This window comes from Helianthus annuus, chromosome 6, assembly GCF_002127325.2.
Source record: "Helianthus annuus cultivar XRQ/B chromosome 6, HanXRQr2.0-SUNRISE, whole genome shotgun sequence".
Taxonomy (NCBI): domain Eukaryota; kingdom Viridiplantae; phylum Streptophyta; class Magnoliopsida; order Asterales; family Asteraceae; genus Helianthus; species Helianthus annuus.
In genome coordinates this window covers 49,210,798-49,224,876 of record NC_035438.2, presented here as the reverse complement: position 1 = coordinate 49,224,876, position 14,079 = coordinate 49,210,798, and positions in this window count along the sequence as shown.

Below are 14,079 nucleotides of genomic sequence, written 5' to 3'. Positions count from 1 at the left end.
TGGTGACCGGGCATGGCCCCGTGTTCAAATTGCTAGTAAAAGAAATCAACAAAAAGTAACAGAAGTCTGGGCACGGAACACGCACCGTGTCCAGTTATCTGAACTAGGCGTTTTTCTGCAGACCCTTGAGCACGGGGCCGTGCTGGCTGGGCAGGGCCCGTGCTGAACTTGCTGTAATGAAGAAAAATGTTTGGGAGGCTCTGTTATTGTGCATTGGGGTGTTGGTTGAAGTCTCCCTTTATACCCTTCACCATCCAAGTGTGTTTTATTCCATTACAACATCATCCAAACACCAAATAACTTTAAAACCATCATTCATTAAATAGAGAGAATTACAAGAAGGTCCTAATATAAACTAAAACTTAGATAAGTAGGTCAGAAAACACAAGAAATCTAAAACCGAAAAGAAGTTCTAGCCTATAGTTTATTTTAATAACAAAATTTCCAAAAAGATAATTTTCTCGGTTGAATGCGGCTTGAAGAACTTCTCCTCCGGGCATGGTCCCTCACACGTCGGTGAGTTATTCTTCTATCTCCCTAGGGAGAAGAAAGGCGAGCTCATTGGCATCATCATTTTGAGGGGGGGTAACTTCCACCGGAACTTCTTGCAAATTGTAAAGAAGGGGTTCCGCGGGGATGTCGTCCCATCCGGTGGGGTTGTTGACTCCTAGTGTTAGGTTCCAATCTTCTTGGGGAAGGATTGGTTCCATGGGAGGTGTCACAAGAATGTTCAACCTCTGGTTCAAGAGGTTGATTTCTTGGAAACCATTTTCCAGCCCCACCGTAAGATAATTTATACGGTCGATTAGGACCTCTTCTACGGATGTCATTTCGACGAGAGCTTCTCATAGTGCCATCACATAGCGTACAAGAGTTGCTTCGATTGAGGGCCATCGTTCCCTACGACTGTTTCTTGAATGTGCTGAAGAGGTTCCACTGTTTTGGCTAGACATTCTATGAAAATAAACCGAAAAGAATTTATTTTAGTGAAACAGTACCTCGAGCACGGCCCCGTGTTCACTGTTCTGCAGATTTTTATAAAAAGGAACCTTGGAGTTTTAAATTATTTTTCTGACTTTTGAGGCATTTTTTTAGCTGAAATAACTTACAACAGTGTCGTAAAAGTTATTTTTAACAAGATTCCTTGAATAAAAATCTAGCAAACATCACAATAAAGCTTGAAACCATGGTGATTTTAAGCTTTAATGGAGGTTTTTGAGGTGAAAGTGAAGAAGAAGGCAATGGGCAAAAGTAGAAAAGACAAGATGGTTGTTGGGAACCTTTCTTAGAATATACCTAGGATGGTATGTGTGAAGATCCCACCAAATCTATGTCTTTGGAGTGGTCCAAATGTGCAGGAATCTTGCTGCAATTATAGAAAAAACAGCACGCTGGACACGGCCCCGTGTCGGCTGGACGCGGCCCCGTGTGCAGACAAGATTCTGATACATTTTGTCCGTATTCTAACCGAAAGTCAGATGAGAATGTTTTGGTGGACACGGGAGCGTGCTGACCTGAACACGGCCCCGTGCCTAGAGGCTGTTTATGAAGTTTTGTCTATTTTCAAGGAATTTATCCGGATCGGGTGGTTCCTTACTGGATGGAACAACACCGAAGTGCCTGAGATACCTAAGTTGCCCTAGATTTAGACGAGAACGCGAGAGGTTATCGGAAAGGGTGATTCCTATGCTAAATGTAGGTGGACAAATCCAACCCTTATCTGGGCTCTCGTTAAAGAAGGTGTATGTCGAATCACTCAGTTCTATGTATGCATCGACGGAAGTCGATGGGGAGTCCTTCACGGCACAATCGACACAGGGACGACTATAGCTCAAGTCTTCGCAAGAGTTAGAGGTGATTTCGGGAGCGACGATGTTGTTTTTATCCGAATGCGATCTCAATAATTCTTCTTGGATGTCGTCTTGAGATGAATTAGTTATGTCCATCTCAAGAAACATTTCATCTAGAAGGGATGATTGAGAGCATTCGAGGGAGAGATAGGGATTATTTTTACTTTTGCCCATCTTAAGGCTACAGGAAAACAATCGGTCTATATAGGGGGGAGTATAATTTAAAAAGTAACATTTTAATTCTTCATGATTTCCACCACATATTTGACACCACATACCAAAAGAGGAGCGGTAGTAAAAAACAATCAGTATCGCTCATGTTTGGGTCAGAAATTACCAACCGTCAAGATCTTACGGTTCTGTTTTTAGTATCTGATACTTGGGCACGGGGCGTGTTGGTTGGGCACGGACCCGTGTTCAGCTACTGTCTGACTTTAAATAGGATTGCAAGTACCAAAGATTGGGCACGGGGCCGTGTTCAGCGGGCACGGCCCGTGCTGAGCTCTAGAGAAACTGAAAATCTAAGAAAAATCCTAGAAAGAACAGAAAAATAGGAAAAACGATTAGGCCGTTGATTCCTAACTTTCTTAAAATCCTTGTGTCCCAGGCAACGGCGCCAAAAACTTGATGTGCGTTCGGTGTGATATATATTTAAGTATATTTTTAGCCCTTTTTAACACTTTAGTCAAGTTTTAAATTTATAAAATACGATATTTTACTAACACTAAATGTGACAACCCGAACTTTCAAGGTTAACGTTATTTAATCCCGTGATCCTAACTTTCCATAATTCTCTCATTCCACGTTTCTATTAAACATTAAACATTTGGTCAAACGTTTTGCTAGGTTATTATTGTCAAGTGTAAACGTATTTGAGTATGTCAGAGAGTGTAGTTGAACCACACAGGTATTTGGGCCGCAACCTACATCACCGCACACACTTTAAACCCCCTTTCGGCCCATGCCATGATGTCGTGTGTAATGAAATTAGAATCTGGTTCAATGAGGAACTAGACTAGCATGTCATCATAATAAGAAAACCTTGTGTGCATGATGGTCTCATAGTAATCAAATGGTTATTGAGGTAGTATGCAAACAGGAAAGCATTGTATGAATAAATAGTTGATTGTGCATGATAGATTGTCAAGGTGTTTGATTGAACATTATGATTTGTAAAACTGGCATACAAATAATCAGATATACGATTCCCTTTAATATACTAAATGGGTTGGAATAGTTTGTCTCTAGTAGTTATTGGGCCGCCACCATTTTTAAACAAAATCGGCCCAATCCATCATTCTTAAACAACTCGGCCCAATCCTCTCCTTCTCTTCCTGGTTATGTAAATACAATTGGATACAACTTATTATTGCAAACCCTATACCCCCCCCTAAACGAGTGACGGCAGTAAACCCCACCCCCAATGGCATCCTACAACACTCTTATGCTTGTGAACACATATACACCCCAAAGATTTTAGAGAGAAGGAACTATGGTTAGAGAGAGAGAGAGAGGGAGAGAGATGACAAAACCAATGAGGGAGCCGACCATCTCTGGAGACCTCCATGTTTTCCGGAGACCAAACAAACCACAATGGCGGTGGCCGTCGGACCACGGCGCCGACATTTAGGATCCAGAATGGGGTCCGGCAGTTGGCGTTTTGGTTCGAGTAAACAACGCTAATGGCCGTATTGGTGGATTCTTTTGGGTTCGAGTCTGGGTTTCGGGTCTTGGAGCAGGAAGAGGGCAGTCGTCGGAGCTCCGATGTAGGCCCCTAGGCACGGCAGCATGTGCTCGTCCATCCCATAAGTCACTCTATCAGTATGTGCTAACTATGATTAACTTATTATGCTTCATATCGTTGTATTAAGAAGTCTGAATATTATTTCATATGTTGTGAAGTTCAAGAATTAATGATTTATTGAAAGTATGTATTGATTTGATTAAGGAAACAGTACGTATGTTGGCTTATGTGGGCCTTTACTTTTTGACCGGTTGAAATTTATAAACCATATTCAAGATATGTGTGTTGTAATTGTAATCAAAAGTGGGATCACATGATACATGTTTAATTTGAAGAATGATGATAGGGTATTTGAGGATGTTCTTGTGACAAACTGTTGGATTAGATCTGAATATATTAGTCATGGTTGTGATAATTGAAATGTATTGATTTGATTAAGGAAACAGTACGTATGTTGGCTTATGTGGGCCTTTACTTTTTGACCGGTTGAAATTTATAAACCATATTCAAGATATGTGTGTTGTAATTGTAATCAAAAGTGGGATCACATGATACATGTTTAATTTGAAGAATGATGATAGGGTATTTGAGGATGTTCTTGTGACAAACTGTTGGATTAGATCTGAATATATTAGTCATGGTTGTGATAATTGAATGCTGAATTGGGGTATGTGAATCATGGAATGTATAGCAAACAGCCTTGTTATAAAGTAATGGCTGCAATTTAGGGTTAGCATGAAGTATGGAAAAAAATGTTGTTAATTATTGTTAATGAAAAATAAACTAATGGTTAGAATTTATCGGGATTTATGTAAATGGCTGGTAACATGGGGCTGCACACACACTTTTACATGCATTATATGATAATGGGCCGCACACTTTGGGCTCCCATGCACTTATGTGAAGTAAGAAATATGTTGTCTGAATATCTGGTTGTTAGAATAACGAACCAGGTCATGTCGAACACTGCATTGGGCCATGAACTAAGTAGGCCGCACATTCTTATGATTGACTAATTAAATGATAAGTGTTAATATGAAACATGCACGTGTGATATGAACTTGTATGTGATTTGAGTATTTTTCTATGTGTTATGCGATGATGGCCTTTACGGCGAATGCAATCTGCTAAAGTACGTGATTTACTTGTACACAAGAACTGATTGTTATTGGTAACCATATTAGGATTTGGTTGATCAACCTTGAACAAGTAATATAACATACCGAGCAATCTAAGGTGAGTTAACTACTTTAGCATGCGTCCCGGTGGTTTGGGACAATCAGTGGGTATCCCGGGGAGGGATAAATCTTTTGGGTATAACTGGGATTGTGACACCCCAGGAAAACCAGTGAACGATACAACTTACCTAGCTTCCTCAGTGAGTGCATACCAAATTTCGGGACGAAATTTCTTTTTAGTTTGGGATAATGTGACAACTCGTACTTCGAACTTATCTTGTGTAACGTTATATGCTTACGTGAAACTTTATTTATTGAGTGAATGCATAATTTTTGCTATGTGTTACATGTGTTATTTGAACCGATCACTTAAGCCATTTGGACCGCACACCTTTTACTCGGCCCAACCTCACTCACAACCACTTACCCAACCCGAGACCCCAAGGGCGGCCCAATGATGGGTTCGGCCCACACACCCCTTGTACGCATACATGAACCATAGGGGGGTGTAGTTTCTAATTACTTGCAAAACACTTTACACATACACAACCCCTAGGAGCTCTATCTCTCTCTCTCTCGTTTTTCCTTGGAACCGGACGACAGCCCCACCCGAAACCAACCATCTCGAGCAATCTAGGCTTCTCGGTTTTTCTGGTTAGTGTTACTTCTTGATTGCTTGCTATGTTTAATGTCATGTTACGAACTAGGGTTCATGCTAGTGATGCTTATCGATGATATTATGTGTTGGTTTAGAACTAAGTGATATGTGGTGATGTCTTTATAAATCGGATTGCATGATTAGAACCGAATGGATATGTATAATCGGCTATATGCATATGATTGTGTTTAAGAAATCAGTTTGGAATGATTTAGGTTGCATGATAGTCTATGAATTTATTTATCACATGATCCGATCATATGTTCTGTACAAGATTGATTAATTGTTCTTTTATTGATGATGATTATGGTACCTTCGGAGATGCAAGAATTATCTAGTCAACTACATGAATTACTCGATAAGGGCTTTATTCGTCCGAGTACCTCCCCGTGGGGTGCTCCCGTCTTATTTGTCAAGAAGAAGGATGGTTCCTTCCGTATGTGTATCGACTATCGCGAACTGAATAAGCTTACCGTGAAGAATCGTTATCCGCTCCCCCGTATCGATGACCTATTTGCTCAACTCCAAGGCGCGTCCTGCTTCTCTAAGATTGACCTTCGTTCTGGATATCATCAACTACGTGTCCTCGATGATGATATTCCTAAAACTGCGTTCCGTACTTGATATGGGCACTACGAGTTTGTAGTCATGCCTTTTGGCTTGACCAACGCACCTGCAGTGTTCATGGACCTTATGAACCGTGTTTGTAAACCATATTTGGATCGCTTTGTGATTGTCTTTATTGATGACATTCTTATTTATTCTAAGTCCAAAGCTTATAATGCTCGCCATCTACGACTTATGCTTGAACTCTTACGTGGTGAATGTCTGTATGCTAAATTTTCTAAGTGTGAGTTTTGGATTAACGAAGTGCAATTTCTTGGTCATATTGTTAGTATTCAGAGTATTCATGTTGACCCTTCTAAGATTAATGCAGTAAAGAATTGGTGTACGCCTAAATCCGTATCCGAGATTCGTTCTTTTCTAGGATTGGCGGGTTATTACCGCCGATTCATTGCGGATTTTTTCTAAACTCGTTGTTCCTTTTACTACGCTAACCCAAAAGGAGAAACCTTTTGTTTGGGGTCCCGAGCAAGAGGAGTCCTTTCAAACTCTTAAGACCCTTTTGTGTAACGCTTCTGTGTTAACCCTACCCGACGACAATGACGACTTTGTGGTATATTGTGATGCCTTGAACCGTGGATTGGGCTGTGTGCTCATGCAACGGGACAAGATTATTGCTTATGCCTCTCGTTAGCTCAAAGTACATGAGAAAAACTACACTACTCACGATCTGGAGCTTGGTGCGGTTATTTTTGCGTTAAAGATCTGGCGACACTACCTTTATGCTACTAAATGTGTGATCTTCACCGACCATAGGAGCCTTTAGCATATCTTTGACCAAAAAGATCTTGACATGCGACAGAGACGTTGGGTGGAATTGCTTAACGACTACGACTGTGAAATTCGCTATCATCCTGGCAAGACAAATGTAGTAGCCGACGCCCTTAGTCGTAAGACCCTTTTCAAGGCTATTCGTATCTCTAGTGATCTGCATGCTTGTATTCGTGAAGCTCAATTTTCGTTAGCTAACGAAGGAAGTCTAACTGTTGAAGTTCCTGGTGCTAATGTGAATCAGCTCGAAACTAAATCTGATGGTCTTCAGTACTATCTAAATCGCATCTGAGTGCCAGATCACGATAATCTCCGTGAGCTCATTATGACTGAGGCTCACAAATCCCGTTACTCTATCCATCAAGGTGCCGATAAGATGTACCAGGACCTGCGTACTACTTATTGGTGGCCTGGCATGAAGAGGGACATTGCTGTACATGTGTCTAAGTGCCTTACTTGCTCGAAGGTAAAGGCTGAACACCAGGGTCGTTCTAGACTCTTAGAACAACCCAAAATCCCTGTTTGGAAATGGGATAGCATTGCTATGGACTTTATTACCAACCTACCTCGTACCTCTAAAGGCCACGATAGTATCTGGGTGATTAGATCGTTTGACCAAATCAACCCACTTTCTTCCTATTTGTGAAGATTACAAAATGGAGAAACTTTCTCGAGTCTATACTAATGAGGTTATATGCCATCATGGCATACCTCTTGACAAAATCTCGGACCATGATGGTCGCTTTACTTCACGTCTTTGTCAAACATTTCAGTCCGCTATGGGTTCACACTTGAATTATAACACCCCAATCACATAATATAACAACACGCGGTGGAAATATCGGGGAGTCACATTATAAATTGCTCACAAATACCGGTACTAAATTGTTTCAATATTATTAACATCGTTTTACAAACAAATAATACATGTAATTGTTCTTTTGTTTTAGAAGTCTAAGGCCCGTATTATGACAATTGTGTTCTATAATCGATGTTCGATGTAAAAAAAATGATGATTATTATTAAAACAATGTGATTTGGTGTTATTATATGTGTTTTGGTGTTGTTATGTGTGTAATTATGTTCTAGGATTTTTCAGTTCGATTCGATTCCGATTTCAAGCTTTAAATCGCTTTCTTGAAGGTTATACGCGCACTGATGCATGAATATAACCAGTTTAATGCAACGAACACTCCAGAATAGTGAAATAGGCTTAGCATACATTAAATAACCTCCACATAACTTAGAAATAAGTTTTGGATGGTTTGGTGTGTTGAAATCAAGCTGGTTCGATCGCAGGGACTATTTGTGTCAAACTGCGAAACTATACCGATTTGTATAGTAACGAACATTCCGGAACTTGATCATAAGTTAAACATGCCCTAAATATCCTTTACATAGCTTAGAAATAGGCTTTGAGGTGTTTAGTGCGCAAAAATAGACTTATTTGATCAATAGGGACAAAAAGCATCAAAAAGTGCATAAGTTTGCATTTTCGCGCATATCTTACGTTCTGAATATATCCGGACTTCCAAAAATTTATGTAATCATTAAAATATTTTATTTTAGTGTTTGGCATGATAAAGTTCCATTCGTCGGGTAATTTGGATCGTTTTTGCGTTCGTTACGACTTCCGTCGTAATTAACCGAATAACGCAACCGTACGGCCAAACAAACCGACATCCGTGATGTCTTTGAGCATATTTTAAGTTCCCTATACTTTAACATCATTTTAGAGCCTTGAAATGAGGTTAAAGGGGTTTAAAAGTACCAAAAAATCAAGTTTTTCAAGTACAGGGACCATTTTTGAAATTTCTGCCAGATACATTGAACTTGGTCCCATTTTGAGGCACCCATGGTATTTCAAAACAATGTGCCACACATGGATGGTTTTGATCCTTGTTTTGCAATACCATTTGATGGTTTTAAGTATCCCCATGGTTTTGAAGACCATGTGCCCACATGTAAGGTCTAGATCAAGGCACGGTTTACGAGGAACAATCCTAACGGTTCTTGTTTTCCTATAAATACCCACCCCCATTTCCTCCCAAAGCACACTTGAATCTGATTTTGGCTCTCTAAGTTGAAGTTTATGCTTCATACCTGAGAGTAAATCGGATCAAGAGCTTGCGGGGACCTTCTGTAAGTATTCTTTCGTTCGTTTTTATCGTTAAAGTCAAACTGCGTTTGACTTTCTGCATTGACCAGTTTATGGTCAACACGAAGTTCGTTTGAACTTCATAACATGAGCGTAATCACGATGGTTTTAGTCCCTAGTGACTATACCTACCAATTACCACGTTATCTACACTCAGTGGCGAGTCGTAGCTTCGGCCAAAATGCGTATTCTCGCGTATTTTGTAACCATGCTACTTCTTGGTATCAAAATTGTTTGCTTTGATACCAAACCCGTCTTCTAACTTAACTAAACATGTTTTAGCATCTTTAGCTCATCACTTTTTAGTTTAGTGCTTGTGTAGAGTCGTAAGTCAAGCAGACTACACCCGCTTAGACTTTCGAACACGAGCCTTTGGTCGATCATTAGGATCCGACCAAACATATTTAGTGACCGTGGTTGTATAGGGAATAACCTTTCAAGGTTTTACCTTATGGTCACCTAGTTTAAGTAGTTGTATGATAAGTAGTTTATATGCCTTAGGTAAATTACCAAAATGCCCTTTTCATACATAATCAGTAATTAAGCATATGTAACCTAAACTTTTGTCACGTAACTGATTATGTAACATATTTAAACATGTTTTGGCATATAAAACTTGTCATTGGACTAGTTAGACGTCTCGAACGCGCTTTGTGCGCACGACGCGTTAAAGTAGCATAAGCTACCTTAATGGGCCGCGATGGGTCGAAAGCACTTAGGTTAGGTTCCATTTTAGGATGTAAGCTTTGTTAAACCATATCACATGAGTTTCAACACTCATTTGGTTTACAAGACTTCATTCTATCCGATTTTCCGATTTAGGCGTCTATTGTTTGATATAGTGATTCGATTACTAGGTGCTACTTGATTTCTCTCGTTTACTTGAGTTTGTTGAAGTTCTATTGATTGAGGATACTTTGCACTTCATTTGAGTACATAGTTCTCCTATTTTACTGTTTTTAAATGTTTTGGGGTGATTCATATGTACGAAACGATTTTCAAAGTTTAAACGATGGTTTCAAAAATGATTAAAACGATTTTTACAAAACTAATAACGATTTCAAAAATGTGAACAAACTTTATGGTTGTACTTACATAACGAATGACATTCATTAGCACTGATCAAGCCGACCAATATTAGGTTATGGTACCATAGGATCTGACAAATCCCGTTATTGCACTACACCCATGGTTATGTGTGGAGGTTGTGGGTAACGACTGAATCTGATGTTTGTTAATTTACCCTCTGGTGGTTTGTTAACTCGAGAAGCGAGAAGCGAGGTGGTCGAGTCACGAAGGTTTGAATGTTGTTAGCGAGACGACCATATATAGTTCTTCCAAATTAAACGAGGATGATTTAAATGATTTTAAACGAGTTAACAATTTTTTAAACGATTTTAACAAGTTAAACGATTAGTTTTTGGTTAGTGTTTAGATAATGGGACGGGTGTAATGTGATGAAAGCATGGTGGATACGCCACTGGTACTTCCTATATATAAGTGTTTTCAACACATTACATACCGTGGCGTTATTTAGTTCACTTGGGTAAACGTTTTTCAAAACGATGTCACACAACGATGTTTTATTAACAAGTTTTTACAAGATGTTTCTAAAACAAAATGTTTTTGGGTTAAGAATCTTGGCTACAAGATTTTATAAATTATAATCAACTTGATTGAGTTGGTTAACTATGTTGCAATACATTTTTTTCAAACCGAGGTTTGTATTTTGACTCTTGTAGTCTAATAAAGTACTGCAACTTGTAAACGAAGCCATGATTCTGATACTCTCATAAAACCTATGTACTCGCCAGCAATTCTTTGCTGACTTTCTTTTTACATATGTTTCAGGTGTTGTTGAATGATATGATTTTCTAGGATGCATGCGTCACATAGGATCTGGACAAGGCCTTAGTGACATAATAACTATGATAGTCGATATGAAACTTGTTTGTTATGTGTTAAGACAATGTTAATGTTTAATATTATCAATAAAACCAAAAACTTTTTGTATCCATGGTTATGAAACGATAGCTTCTGTTACAACACTCCCTGACGTTTCCACCACAGTTTGTTGTCCTACGTGGTCGGGGTGTGACACGTATGTAGTCCTATGCGTTGCATGCTTGAACAGTTAAAAACCTGAAACATATGTGAAAACAGTCCGCATAAAAATGCCGGTGAATACATAGGTTTTACTAGCCAAATAAATGGCAAAACATTTGGTATTGCAATATTTTAATCTTAATTGTGAAAACTCGTGATAAAATAGGTTTGTATCTGGCAATATGATATTTACTAAGACATTTTATACCTTACATTGAAATCTCTATTAAATCATCGTAAAAACTTGTTAATATGTTACTAGGAATCCAATCAAGGATTAATAATAACTGTTTTGAAATAAATCAAAACTTATATAAGTATTATATAAATCAAATCAATGAGTCATGGTAATACTTCAGATATCTTTCTAAGAATCTAACATATAAAAATATGGGAGACTCTACAAAGATTTTGATAACCAAACATTGAAACAATTGTACACAAAATCCTAAAGTGATCCAGATAACGCTACAAGAATAATAAAATAAGAACACTTATATATAGGAAGTACCAGCGGCGTATCCACCATGTTCTTATTTTATTATACCGTTTCGTTATCTAAATCACAACTACCACATAACACATAAATCATCAACTTGTTCCAACTCGTAAACACGCATTAAAGCACACAATCAATCCAATCATGGACTCCAATATCAGTACTTTAAACATCATACAAGAATCAACCTATGCAGATAGATAGATGCTATAAGAATTCGGGTTCTGTCACATCGTCTACTCACATACGCGTTAAAGCACACAATGAATCCAATCAAGGACTCCAATATCAGTACTTTAAGCATCCTACAAGAATCAACCTATGAAGATAGATAGATGCTATAAGGATTCGGGTTCTGTCACATTGAATCATTTAATCAAAACAATCCTAAATCCTAATGGTGCTTCGGGATAACGCAACGAAAGGTAATACAATAAGCACACTTATATATAGGAAGTACCAGCGGCGTATCCACCATGTGCTTATTGTATTATCTAGTTTCATTATCTAAATCACCAACAAACTACACAAATACCAACCATCGAGTTGTAAAGTACTTCTTAAAAATCTTACTATGAAGATAGGAAGATCTAAGACTGTACTTCAAATATCCTACATGAATCAAACTTTGAAGATAGGTAAATAATTTAAGGATAAAATATTGTATTTGCATAATCGGAATAAAACACATGAAAGCACTTAGTGAACACATATATGCCATACATTTTGAAAACAATCGATTACACATATGAACACCCCAAAACATTTGAAAACAGTAAAAGAGGGGAACTATGTACTCGCCTGGGGTTGTGTATAGTCCCGGTTCAAAGGGTATGACAAAACTCAAAAGACCAAGAGTTCAAGTGTTGAAGCGGTTCCTAGGGTCACATATACTATGTAAGGGAATTGACACCTAAATCGGAAGATCGGGTAGAATGAGGTCTTGTAAACCAAATGAGTGTTGGAACTCATGTGATATGGTTTAACAAAGCCTACATTCTAAATCGGAAACCTATCTTAAGTGCTTACGACCCATTACGACCCGTAAAGGTAGCTTACGCCACTTTAACGTGTCGTTCGTGCAAATGCGCATTCGAGACGCCTAACTAGTCCTATGACAAGTATTATATGCCTTAGCATATCTAACTATGTTATATAATCAGTTCAGATGTCAAAACATGTGTTACATATGCTTAAAATGAAATTATGTGCAAAAAGGGTATTTTGGTCATTTTCCTAAGGCATATAAATTACCTATCATATATAACTAACTAAACGAAGTGACCATAACGTATAACCTCGGAAGGTTATTCCCTATACAACTATGGTCATAATACATGTTTGGTCGGATCCTAATGATCGACCAAACGGGTCGGGTTCGGAAGTCTAAACGGTTGTCAAGACCGCTTGACTTACGACTCTATACAAGCACTAGACTAAGAGTGACGAGTTAAACATGTTAAAACATGTTTAACGAAGTTAGAAAACAAGTTTGATATCAAAATAAACGATTTTGATACCCAAGAATAGTTTAGTTGCAAAATACGCAAGAATACGCATTTTGACCGAAACTATGATTCATCACTATGCCTAAATAACATGGTAATCAGTAGGTATAGTCACAAGAGACTATAACCATCGTGATTACGCTCACGTTATGAAGTTCAACCGAACTTCGTGTTGCCCATTAACTTGTCAAAGCAGAATGTCAAACACTGTTTGACTTTCCTGCTTAAAAACGCATAAAAGAATGAAAGAAGCTTACAAAGGGTCCACACTAGGAAGATATGATCTATAAATTCTCAGGTATGAAGCATTTGAGCTTCAACTTAGAGAAATCAGATCATGAGTGAATGAAAATGGAAGTAGGGGTTGGGTATTTATAGAAAACCAAGAACCGTTAGGATCATTCCTCGATAAACGAGCTTCAATCTCAACCATCCATGTGTGCCCACAGATTTAGTAAACTAGGGGAATCCAAAACCAGTCCATAGAATGAAGGAAACCATGTACAAAACAAAGGAGTAGCTGGTTTTTCAAGAAAATGGTTTCTGCTGATCTGGGGGGTCCATACGGACCATTGATGTGCACAAAATGCAACATATAAATTATATCAATTGTGGCATAAAACTAACCCTTTTTTAGTACTAATGTTGGAAAAAGTGTGTTTTTGTCTTCCTTTTGTATTTTCAGGATTAAATGAGCTCAAATAAACAAAAGAAGCAAAAAGGCAGCTAAATCTAACACAAATACAAGAAAAGGAACAAACATGGCATGCCCGACAACATCTTCCCAAGCAAAACAAGAGAACAGAAGGCTGAACACGCCCTGTGCTCAGTGAGCACGGGGGCGTGCCCAAGTGTCAGCAGAAAAGACAAAGTTGTAGAAGCTTCCATCGCCCACCACGGGGCCGTGCTCAGCGGACATGGGGCCATGGTCAACTATAAGATTCGCAAAATCCAGACAAATCTTGATAGTACAGATATGCTTT